The 12,724-nt window shown below is 43.1% G+C and overlaps 1 pseudogene; it reads left to right on the plus strand.

The window, feature by feature from the left end:
* LOC100597655 overlaps positions 1-12,724 on the plus strand; it is an 86,549-nt pseudogene that overhangs the window by 27,406 nt on the left and 46,419 nt on the right.

Below are 12,724 nucleotides of genomic sequence, written 5' to 3' on the forward strand. Positions count from 1 at the left end.
GCCTTCTAGTTGCTCCACCCAATAGACGCCGTGATGTCCACTTTTTACCTGACCTCTTAGCACCATCAGAGAGTGCTGACCACAATCTTCCTTCCCTGGCATTTTTTTACTTCTCTGATCACTCCTTCCCAGTCTCCATTCTGGGCTCCAATTCTTCCCCCCACTTAAATGCTGGGGTTCCTCCAGCCTCATCCTAGCTCCATTTCCCACCCTGCTTGTGTTGCCAGGGCAGCGTTGTCCATCCCACACCTTCATTTCTCAGCTGGAAGCTGGTGCTTTGTAAATCTATGTCTCTAGCTCAGGTCTCTCTCTTGAGCCGCTATTTGGCGAATGCCTTTAGTCAGATGCCAAATTCAAACTGTTGAAAGCCAGATTGATCATTTCATTTCCCCTGACACACGGGCCTCTTTATCTTCTCCTACCTCAGGAAATGGCACCTTCATCTACTCAGTTGCCCAAGCCAGAAACCCAGGCATTAATTATCCTTGACTCCTCCCTCTCCTTTGTCTCTCACTCCATCAGTTACCCTGTCCTGTGGATTCTACCTCTGATGTATCTCTGGGATCCCTCCACCTCTCTCCATTCCTACTCTCAGTTCTCCGGTACTATTCACTATCATAGCCTCAACAGCCTCTGAACTGACCTCCCTTTCTCCAGTCTTACCCCACAGTTTGCTTAACCACTCTTGTATCATGGGATGTTTAGGGGGTTTGTACATGATTGCACTTTTTTTAAAAATGTCTGGCTACTTGTGTTCTTTTTTTGCTTGGATTTGGATTTCATGATATTCATATATTTGACTCTAGGGTAGGCTTTACCAATAAAGAATCACAAATAATCATCCAATTCCCTTCTATACGGACGAAATCTCCAGCTAGGTGTTCTAGATTCTAGAGGTTGTCATTCCTCAACCTGCCAATCGAAGCCCTCCACAACCCAATCCAACCACATCTATCCAGCTTCATTCCCACCCACACAGCAGTATCCGCCACTTACTCTTTCCTTCTCTGATGCATCTGATCATTCCTTCACATAAGGCATTGTGCTAAGGAATACTCTTACTCCACATGTCTGTACCTTCATGGCACGCTCCACCCCACCTCCCAAGTTACATTTAACTTCTGAGTCTAGGCATTTGCTCAACACCACCCTGCTTCCTGGAATGTCCTCTTTCACCCCCTTCCCAGTGACCAAGTCTTCATCTTTGGATGTAAGCCCATCTTCACTGACTATCCTGGTCCACAGTGATCCCTGTGCCTTTCTTTTTCTTTTCTTTTCTTTTTTTTTTTTTTTTTTTTTGAGTCGAAGTCTTGTTCTGTCGCCAGGCTGGAGTGCAGTGGCACGATCTCAGCTCACTGCAACCTCTGCCTCCCGGGTTCAAGCAATTCTCCTGCCTCAGCCTCCTGAGTAGCTGGGACTACAGGCGCGTGCCACCATGCCCAGCTAATTTTGTATTTTTAGTAGAGACGGGGTTTCGCCATGTTGGCCAGGATGGTCTCCATCTCTTGACCTCGTGATCTGCCTGCCTCAGCCTCCCAAAGTGCTGGGATTACAGGCATGACTTGTGCCTTTCTTATCTGTTCTCTCATTTCAAAATGTAATCATCTTATCTTGCTTTGTTATTTAATTCTTTCTCGTATCTATAGTTCCTCAGCTATATCAATACTGTCTCCCCCTGTCGACTGTAAACATCTGGAGAGTCAGAATCATATTATTCATTTTTCTCTTTCTAGAAAATTAGATAAGTACTTAATTACTTATCTGAGCCTTGAGCTCTTTATAGCTAAGACTGGGGGATAATAATTCCAGAATCATAGGGTGGTTGTGCGAGTACATGTAGTAAGGAATGAGAAAGTGCATGGTGCTGTGCCTAGCACATAGAAGGTACCCAGTAAATGTTAGTTTCCATTCCCCCAGTATCTATTCCTGAGCTGAGGGTACAGTAACTATGAAGTAATTATTTGCAAAATGAATGAGTGAATGATGCATAAGTAAATGACAAATAACTCAAAGAATAAAATGATGCATTCTGACTACACAAGAGAGGCAGTGCCAAAGAAACCGAGTGCCTTTCCCTGGCTGGCAGGGGAGGGCATTCTGCTGGGGGAGACTGTGGCGGGGCTATGTGCTACTGGGCTTGAGATCATGAAATGTCGATTAATGGGAAATCCAGTTTGATTTGGGTATTGCTGCTACAGCCAGCTGATTATTGTACGTTTGACTGAGTTTGTGATCTGTCAAGATCCCCAGAAGAAAGTAGTGGCAGGCATATGTTTCTTATAAATGGAAAAACAATTATTGTGTAAATCAATTTTCACTGGCATAGGCCTGGCTCCAGGCTCTATAAGAAATGAGAATATGTAGGTCTCAGAGCCCAGGCTATAAATATTTATTTCTGCACTGTCACTGGTATTTGTAGCAAGTCCTTTTTCACGAGTGGGCATTCTATTTGTTTTGATAAAGGCGTAAAACTGTTCCAAAGGCACTGAAGGCCACAACATACAAGGTCTTTAGGGAGTGCTCAGAGAAGGGGGTGTCATTTTCAGATGCTGACCATTTGGTTTTCTAGCTTCGTCCATGGAGTTCATGGCACTAATTTTGAGTTCACTGTGGAGGGAATGCCCTTTGTGGTTGGCTGCGGTCAGCAGTGACAGTGAGCCCCTCCCCTCCCTAGCTGCCCCACAGAAAGTGACAGAGGTGGCAGATTTCTCTAGCCTTCTTCCGACCCTTTTCTTCGTTCTGTGCTCCCCTCTCCACCACTCTCAACCACGTCTCCTCAACTGCATGAGATGCTCTTGAAGAAGGGGGATTACGGTTAGGAACATCAGCCTTGGCACACTGATATTCCATAAATGCATGAACAATTTGGAGAAATTTTTTTATGTGGCCACAAAATGGCAAATCCAGAAGGAACTTCACAGATCACCTACTTCAGAGATTCCTTGCAAAGGTCCATGGAACCCTAAGAAATCTGTCAGTAGAACTTAATGAGTCCATGAATTTGGATGGTGTTAAAGTACACTAAATATGTCCTGAGGAGGACTCCGTACTTCTATATTTGAGCCCTGTGAATGAACTGCAACCTAACTTAGTGGGTAGACAAGATTGAAAACCTAACTTAGGAGTATGCGCCTGTAACAATGGCTGAGTCTTGGCCAATCCCAGCAGCCATAGTTCAACCATTCATACACTGTCGAGTGTTCAAACTGTGTTCAAATAAGGCAAACGCCGAGCTGTAACCAATCCAGCTGTTCCTGCACCTCACTTCTGATTTCTGTATGTCACTTCCCTTTTTTTGTCTATAAATTTGTTCTGACCAGCAGGCATCCCGGGAGTCTCTCTGAATCTGCTATGATTCTGGGGGCTGTCCGATTCACTAATTATTCATTGCTCAATTAAACTCTGTTACATTTAATTCAGCTGAAGTTTTTCTTTTAACAATGGGAAAAAAATGCATCTTTATTTTTAGTAACTACTAACTGAAATTTAGCATTTTCTTCAGTTATGAATGGAAGCATCACACAATAGTGTTGGCAATATCTGCGACTTTGTTTCATCAGACATCAAAGTTATTTTTATATCCCATGGTAGCTTTGACAAAATACTTAAAATATCATTTGCTTTCAGCACCACTTCAAAATTACATTAAAATTATAAAATTATAAGTAAAAAAAAAATCACCTGCCACCAGATCTTATTATTTGGTGCAATAATAAAAAGCTATCTATTATTATGTCAAACATTTATTCTTTTAACATTTTGATAGCTATATCTCACTGTAATTGGTTTCTTTGGTAATTCATATTGTGTTTTTTGCATTTAAAAACTTTTTTTTTTCTGGGAGGGGAGTTCATAAGTTTCATCAGACTGCCAAAGGGGTCACAGCACAAAAATGGTTAAGAACTCAGCTCTGGTCCCCAGAAGCACATGGTTTGTCTCACATGCATATTCCAGGTCAACTTAGTGCAAATGGATCTCCGAGGAAAATGGTGAAGACACATCAGGGTATAGTAGACAAGAATGCTGTGATCGATTAGCAATGTCTGTCACAGGGACACTATGCAGAGGAGAGGTAGAATAGAATCATACACTATACTTTCCAATCTAGGCAGGTACTGCAAATAAGCCTTTCTACAATGATGGAAATGTTTCACCTGTGCTGTCCAATATGGTAGCCATTAGCCGCACATAGTTTTTGAGCACTTTTAATGCAGCTGGTGCAGCTGAAAATTTGAATTTTTAATTCTATTTAATTTTAATTATTTTGCATTTAAATTTAAATAGCCAACTGTGGCTAGTGGCTACCTCATCGGAAAACAACTCTAAATTAATCCCACCCACCCCCACCCCCAGGCACCTCCCACCCCACCTGATTACCCAACACAAAGGAGGAACCCAGACTCTTAGAGAGATGGTCTTTCCCAGAGGCCATTGGATCCATTTGTGACAAAGCCACACCAACATCCCAGATCTCCCTGTCTCCTGGTTCAAAGTTTTCTCGTTTATCTAGTGTTCCTAAATTATTTTTTGGCAGAATGTTGGTCCCCTGAACAACACACAGATGTGTCATGAGAGAAGAAATAACTCAGCGTTTACATATGTCCTCTTAGTAAAATGAGATAGGACACTATCTCTTCATTGCAGTAAAGCCTGATTTATCATCTTCCTTTTGGTTTTTGTTTAGATATGTCAATTCGAAAAGGAAGAGGAGTAGAAGCAAGAATTATTTTGCTTTTTGGCTCTGATAATTTGTTTCAAAAAACTATTTACAGGTGTTCTGGATAAAATTGATGGCTGTTCTGCAATCTCTAAACGTGTAAGAAACACACCCTAAACCAGACTGCTTCCAGGGCTGACTGATGCACTGAGGCAGGGTCTCCACGTTGACTCATGTTGAGCTACAGAACACTGCCTGGAACTCGCTGCTCGCTCTCAGTTGGCCGGAGGGGACTCTGCTGATGGAGAATTTATGGTGGGAAGTCCTGCCCTGAGGAAGGGACCGTTTCTGATGAGGTCATGAGGAGGGAATGCCTTCCTCAGCAGAGATGGGAGCCTGGGAAGGCAGCCAGGAGCATGGTTGGGAGACACAGGCCCTGAGACAGATGGATAGAAAGAGGATGAGAAATTCCGTGGGTTGGAAACCATTTGGGATCTCAACAGGTTGCTTGGTAGTTTCACCCTCCTGCAGGCTCAAGTCCTAGGAAAAATGCAAACAATAAGCTTTTTTCTTCTCCTGGCTAGGAGAGGCCCTAACCTTGCATTAACTTGGTGGATCTGACCACAGTTAAGTCTTGCCACAACTCAAAACATTCACATATAGCAAAACTGCTCAACACACTGATTAGAATCTTTCCTAAAATTTCAATGGTATTTAAACAATTTTCAAAAACCAATTATTGCAGACCAGCAGATCCTACCCCAGACATGCTGAATCAGACTTTTAGACGATGTGTTTTGAGAATCTAGGTTTTTTGTTTTTTTTTTTTTTCTGAGATGGAGTCTTGCTCTGTCACCCAGGCTGGAGTGCAGTGGTGTGACCTCGGCTCACTGCAGCCTCCTCCTGGGCTCAAGTAATTCTTGTGCCTCAGCCTCCCGAGTAGCTGGGACTACAGGTGCACACCACCATGCCCAGCTAATTTTTTGTATTTTTAGTAGAAATGGGGTTTCACCATGTTGGCCAGGCTGGTTTCAAACTCCTGACCTCAGGTGATCTTCCCACCTTGGTCTCCCAAAGTGCTGGGATTACAGGTGTGAACAACCGGAGAATCCAGGTTTTAATCAAAGCCAGCTGATTTTGATATGCAATCAGGTTTTGAAGCTACTATCCTAAAGGATGACACCTGTACCCTTAACCTTGGCATTCAAGGCCTCCAGAAGCAGGCCCTGCTCTCTACAAGTGGAGCACCATAGTGGGAAGCACACAAATTATGTAGTAATGATATAAATAAATAACAGCATCTAACATTTATTGAGTGCATGGCAGATGTCAGGTATCAGGCTAAGCGCTTTAAATGAATTGCTATTTCATCTGCCTGTTGGCTCTGTTATTGCCATTTTGCAAATGAGAAAATTAAGGCACACACAGTAAGTATAGAAATGGGATCTGAGATCTGGCAAGCTCCAAAGTTCATGCCCTTCACCTAGGGTGGTCAACTATCCCAGTTTCCCAGGGACTGAAGTGTTGCTCAAGACATGGAACTTTCAGTGGTAAAACCAGGAAAGTCCCAGGCAGACAGGGACAAGTTGGCCATTGTATCTTGACTTGGAGACTTCTGCCTGAGATGGAAGCTCAGCTCTACCACTTATGACCATGTGACATGGGGCCAGCCTCTCCACCCACAGGTTTCTTATATTCCTCATCTGAAAACAAGGATGATCACACCTATCCTGCAAGGCAGTTGTGGCCATCACGTGAGACAGTACATGTAACAGCAACCTGCTGTGTGTCTGGCACTGACAGAAAAGGCCAGCTCCCCAACACGTCCGCCTGGAAGGCGCTGCTTGGCCCAATCTGTGTTCACTTCAAGTCTGGAGAAGTCTCGGCCATTATCTCTTCAAGTGGTTCTCCACCATTCCCTCTAGGCTCGCCTTCTGGCCTCCTATTCAATGAGATACATATGGGAGTCTCTCCATCAAGCTTAATTTTCTCATAAGTTCTCTCTCGCATTTTAAAAACTTTTTGTGTGTACTCCGGGTGAACTCCTCAATACTCTTCTTCATTTCACTGTCTTTCTTCAACTCTACCCAACTAAACTTTATCCTGATTATTGAGTTTATTCAATAACTCATAACTTTTAGTCATTTACAGATAAACATTTTAACTAATAATTTTTTATTTCCAGGATTTGTTGTTGCTTCATCATATCCATCTGATCTTGCTTCACAGCTGCCTAATGTGTGTTTTACAGATTCCCGGGACTTCTGCCCCCAAGTCAATTTCTCCTTGTACCTCTTTGAAGTGGCTTCTCCCGCCTGTTGGTTCTGTTGACCACCTCTCTTAGCCTCCCTTCTCCTCTTGCGTTTTGGAATTTGGGCTTGCAGGGGCCTCTGGAGCTGCAGCTTGCTGTGTTTCGTTTTACATTTTTCCTCCCTCTGTGTCATCCCTTCCTCCCTCTAAGGCAGTATCCCTGTTGCCTCCTTTCTGACCCAGGAACCCCAGTTCACAACCAAGTCTAATACTGAAGGCTCGAGGCTCTACCTGGGGCTGACTCCAGCGATCTGACGGAGCCAGAGGCTGGCATTGCCCAGGACCTGGCTACATGGCTGTGTCTGCTCCCTTCCGTAGGCCTGGGGAGGCAGCTTTAGGAAGTGGTAGGCCAGGCAACAGTCACTGCTTTCCTCCAATCTCCCTTCATGGGCAAAGGAGGCCTGTCCCACCCCAACCTCACAGAGTGGGCCTGGCTCTGGTTCCCACCTGACATGAGGTGCTTTCACTCCCCATTAAGTCAAGAAAAGCCAAGAAGGCCAGTCTTGCTGCCTTCGTTGAGACCCAGAACCACCCAGCCCTTGCCTCATTCACCCTCACCCAAGGGTCTGCACCTTGTGCTGTTGAATGAACACTGAGCTGTTTATCTAGCATTTGACTCTCCCCGTGTTTTTTGTTGTTGTTGTTTTTTCTCTTATTTTTAGTCTTTCTTCACCCAGCATTTACAGAACAGGAAGTCCTGAAAGGATCGTTCTACTAAATCATCTTGACTTAGATATTTATGTGAAATTGTGTTTTAAAAGAAAATTAAAACCAAGGAAGATATAAAGTTTTCACACGTTTCATTTGGCACTGAAATTAATAGCCAAGTAACCAGGAGAAAAAAGCAGGAAGCCACACCGAGAGAAAGAGGGACTATACTGGGTCCTCACTTAGGAATCCGCTGTTAATTCGCCACACGATCTTCAGTGCCGAGGGTGTTTTTTTTGGTTTTGTTTTTGTTTGAGAAAAGATCTCACTCTGTCACCCAACGCCAGAGTGCAGTGGTGCTAGCCTCCCAGCTGGCCCTCCCAAAGTGCTGGGATTACAGGTGTGAGCCACTGTGCCTGGCTTTGTGTGCCAATTATTTAGTGCCTTGTCTCTCCCTGTTAAATTGAGACCTCTTCTAGTTCTAGAAGTCTGTGATTCTCTAACCAGATATCAACATAGCCCAGCGTCCTCGGGGCCTGAAGCAAGATCCTGAATGTCTCCTTCTCACCGGCCAGCGACTCTCAAATGACTGGCCTGGCCGCCACCTCTAGGACTGCCATTCCAGAAATTACAGAATTTAACAAAGTCTCTTTGGGTCTGACAGGGTGAATTCTTGCTCAAAGTCTATTTATGTTTTTCCTTTTTCTTCCTCCTTTTTCTCTGACCCAAACTTGAATCCCTCAAGAGTGTTTTAGAAAATCTCAATTAAGGGGCAAGTGGAGTTTCTAAAGGAAAACAGGAGTTACCATCTCCAATCCAGACACTGCAGCTAGCGAAGGTAAGTATTATAACTTGCACGAGGCCACTCGGCAAGTGGAAAAGTCAGGAGGGAATCCAGAGCCCTCTGCCTCCACAGCCCACACACCTCAGCACAGCACACACTGCCCGGGCATGCAGTGGGGCTGAGACCAGCAGCAGTCAGCACTGGAAAGATCTCTCCATGCCCACCCTGCCTGCTCTGGGCACAAGTCCTCCAACACGGAGCCACAACAGCCCCCAGGGTGTGTGCCAACAATTGCTGCTCACACCCCACATTTAGGGCCAACTTCTACAAATACCCCCTCAATCTTGCCAGTTGGGCATTTTATTCTACAAATACCCCCTCAATCTTGCCAGTTGGGCATTTTATTCTACAAATACCCCCTCAATCTTACCAGTTGGGCATTTTATTGAAGTCATAGAGGGTGAACTTTGCAGATCAAGCCTAATCATCTCCCCCTCTTCCTCCACTCACCATCATTTAATCCTCGAGGCAATGTTATAACCTCAGAACACAGCTCCTTTGCCAAGGAAAAGAGCTTACGACTTTGTTGTTTTCTTGGATTCATAATTCCCAGCTCAGGGCAAAAGGGCAAAGTTCCTCCTTACCACCCCTGAAGCCTCTCTCCTCTGCACCCCTCTCTCCCTTCAGGGCCCTGTCACCCCTACCGCCTGGGCCCTCGTTACTACCCCTTCCACACTCACAGCAGCCCACACCAGGAAGGAAGAGATCAGTGCGTCAGCATTAAAGGTAGTCTCTTTTTTCTTGAGACTGAGTTTTGCTCTTGTTGCCCAGGCTGGAGCGCAGTAACACAATCTTGGCTCACTGCTATCTCTGCCTCCCGGGTTCAAGCGATTCTCCTGCCTCAGCCTCCCGAATAGCTGGGATTACAGGCATGAACCACCACATCCAGCTAATTTTGTATTTTTAGTAGAGACAGGGTTTCTCCATGTTGGTCAGACTGGTCTCGAACTCCCGACCTCAGGTGATCCACCCACCTCGGCTTCCCAAAGTGCTGGGATTACAGGCGTGAGCCACTGTGCCCAGCAAGGTATTCTTTCCCAGGGGACCTTCCTATTTAACGGAGCACATTCTTTAAGCGTTTGCACGTGCACACACATACACACTTACACACAACGTTTACTGTTTTTCTGATTAGCTGGCTAACATGTGTCCATCATAGAAAATTTGAAAAGTACAAAAAAGACCAAGAAGAGAGTCAGAACCCATAATCCCACCACCCATAAGCCCTCCATTAACTCTTTACCGTATTTCTTGCCCGTTGTCAGAGTGTGTACGTGTGTGTGAATGTATCTTAGCGTATATGTGTTCAGTTCTGCGTCTCAGTGTGTATATATGTTCTAGACTACATATGTTACTACATATAAACACATACATATGTAGTTTAAAACACATATACACACTACTATATATACGTAGTCTAGAATATGTTTCCAGTTGACATTGTTTCATTGCTGTGCCTGCCAGTTCCTGCCCCCATACCACAATGTTTACACTCTTGTTGTGTTATAATAGACTAATTCCTAGTGGGCCAAATCCTCCATCATCACCCTTTTTTCAACATTTTAAAAATTATTCTCAACTACTTCTTTTTCCTGATGAATTTTAGACTTATTGTGATAAACAACTAATTTTAGACTTATTATGATAAGCCCATTATGGATTGTAAGTTCATTAAATTTATAAATTTATTGGTTAAAATTGGCATCTTACAGTATTCGGATTTTCTACTCAAAAAAATAATACATGGCTATCTATTTAGTCAAACATTCTTTAATATCTTTCAACAAAGTTCAAAGTTTTCTTTCAAATGGGTCCTAAATATTCTTGTTGAGGTTTTTATAATTTTTTTATTTTTTGTTGGGCCATTGGGAATTGGGATCTTTTTCCTTTAAATGTTTCTAATTTGAACTATGGTTTGGAAAAAATATTCTGCATCTAGCTATTATCTTACTCTCTGAATAATTGTAATACTTTTTCATGAGTTACTGTAAAACTTCAAGAATCATGTTAATAGTAATAATATCAGTGATCTTAATTTACCATGGATTATTTTTATGTCATTAAGGATCTATTTTTCTAAACTTAGTTCTTAGACTTTTAAATCAAGAATAGGTATTGAAATTTATCACATACATGTTCATTATCTGTTGAGATTATTGTATTTTTCTTATTTTACATGTTGATGTTAAGAATTACCTCATAATTTTCTAACACTAAAATATCTTTACATTTCTGGAATCAAAACTATTTTTTTTCTGGTGAATTTTTTTTTTTTTTTTTTAAAGACAGGATCTCACTCTGCTGGCCGGGCTGGAGTACAGTGGTGCAATCATAGCTCACTGCAGCTTTGAACTCTGGGCTCATGCAATCCTCCTGCCTCAGCCTCCTAAGCAGCTGGGATAACAGGCATGTGCTATCACACTTGACTAATTTTTTTAAAAAATATTTTGTAGAGATGAGGGGTCTTGCTATGTTGCCCAGGCTACTTTCCAGCTCCAGGCCTCAGGCAATCTTCCAAAAGCACTGGGATTACAGGCATGAGCCACCACACCTGGCCCCTCTGGTGAAATTATAAAATGCACTATTAAATTTGATTCATTTATGTTATATTTAGGATTTCACAACTGCTATACACACAAATGAGATGACTTTACAGCAGCATGTCCCAAAGTGTGTTCTACAGAACACTGTTGCTATGAGTTGTGCCACTAGAAATGGAAAGAGAAGAAAAGACATTAAAAAGGGGAGACAGGAAAGAAAAGAAAAGGAAAGGAAACGTCTGGCATTGCAAGGTTTGGGAAATACTATATATCCTTCCAGGAGATTCACAAGGTACGTTCTCATTTTAAAGATTCTAAGATCTGCTAGAGTTAAGAGCAAGGGAGCACGCTGTGCTTAAATTTGTATAATCCAGCATTTCCCAACACGATCGATCACAGAGCCCCTATTTCACATAATTCCTCTTAACATCCTGCAGAACTCATGTCTGAGGCATGCCTTTTGGAAACAGTGTCTTTGTCAGTTTTATTATCAGAATTACACCATTTTCACTAGAAAGGCTCTCCCTTGTCTGAACTTCTGATAAGAGGCTTATAAATCAATTAAACTGCATTGCTGCTACCCTACACCATAAGACATTTATTGTTTTCTGTAGTCATCTTCCAACCTAAGCTTATGCCTTTCACTTTTATGATTCTGAGATATTGTCTCACTCCACTGGGTCCCTTTGGAATCTCAAGCATGCAGAAAAACTCTGAACCTTCAGATGGATCGAGTTTGGAATAGTCTTTATTTAACCTTCCCACTATAGTTGAGTGGATCTTGCTCAAGCTTCCCCCATTTCACCGGGCTATATGGCCTTTGCCATCCACCTGCAAAGTCTTCCTTCCAAAACAGCCTGTCTCATCAACTCAAAGTGCCCTGTGGGGCCCAGGTGACATTTACACCATCCCTTGCCCTGCATTCTAAAGCCATCTGCTCTAAATCACTATCCCCTTTGCTCACTGTCCTTCCAACTCCAAGATCTCATTTTTCCTACAAATACCCAATAGTTAATCAAAACTCATCAACACAAGTACTGACAGACATGTTATTAGTTATCAAAAAAAAGTTTCTAGAAGTAAAAGCCTTCTAGGCATTGTGGAGGATATATTGATTTACCTTATGGCCTCTGACCTTGAGGAGTTCCAATTCTTTCGAGGTAGATGAATAAGTATCAAATCACTGCATTAAAGCTTTTGACCCAGTGCCTGGCAGAGAAAAGGCTCAGTAACCATTGACTAACATCACTTCGAATGTAGAATGATAAGTGCCATACTGGAGTTCCGTGTAAAGCGTGTGGTTAATCTTCTGAAAAATTTGCAGATCAGTGATATTTGAACTGGGTTTTAAAGATTGAATAGGAACTCATGCTGCAGAGCAAGGGGGCGATGCAACAAGTCACAACTGAATCAGTTCCAATGCTCTTTTCCATACCAACCCCACTTGATCCTCACAGCACTGTGAGGTAGACCTCATTGTTGCTGAGCCCATTTTACCGTTGAGGAAGCTAAGGATCACTTACAGCAGTGAGCGTGTCCAGATCAAAAGATTCCAGGGAATCCCAGCACTTTGGGAGGCCAAGGCGGGCAGATCAGGAGGTCAGGAGTTTGAGACCAGCCTGGCCAACATAATGAAACCCCGTCTCTACTAAAAATACAAAAATATTAGCCAGGTGTGGTGGCAGGTGCCTGTAATCCCGGTACTCGGGAGGCTGAAGCAGGAGA

This window comes from Nomascus leucogenys, chromosome 6 (genome assembly GCF_006542625.1).
Source record: "Nomascus leucogenys isolate Asia chromosome 6, Asia_NLE_v1, whole genome shotgun sequence".
NCBI lineage: Eukaryota > Metazoa > Chordata > Mammalia > Primates > Hylobatidae > Nomascus > Nomascus leucogenys.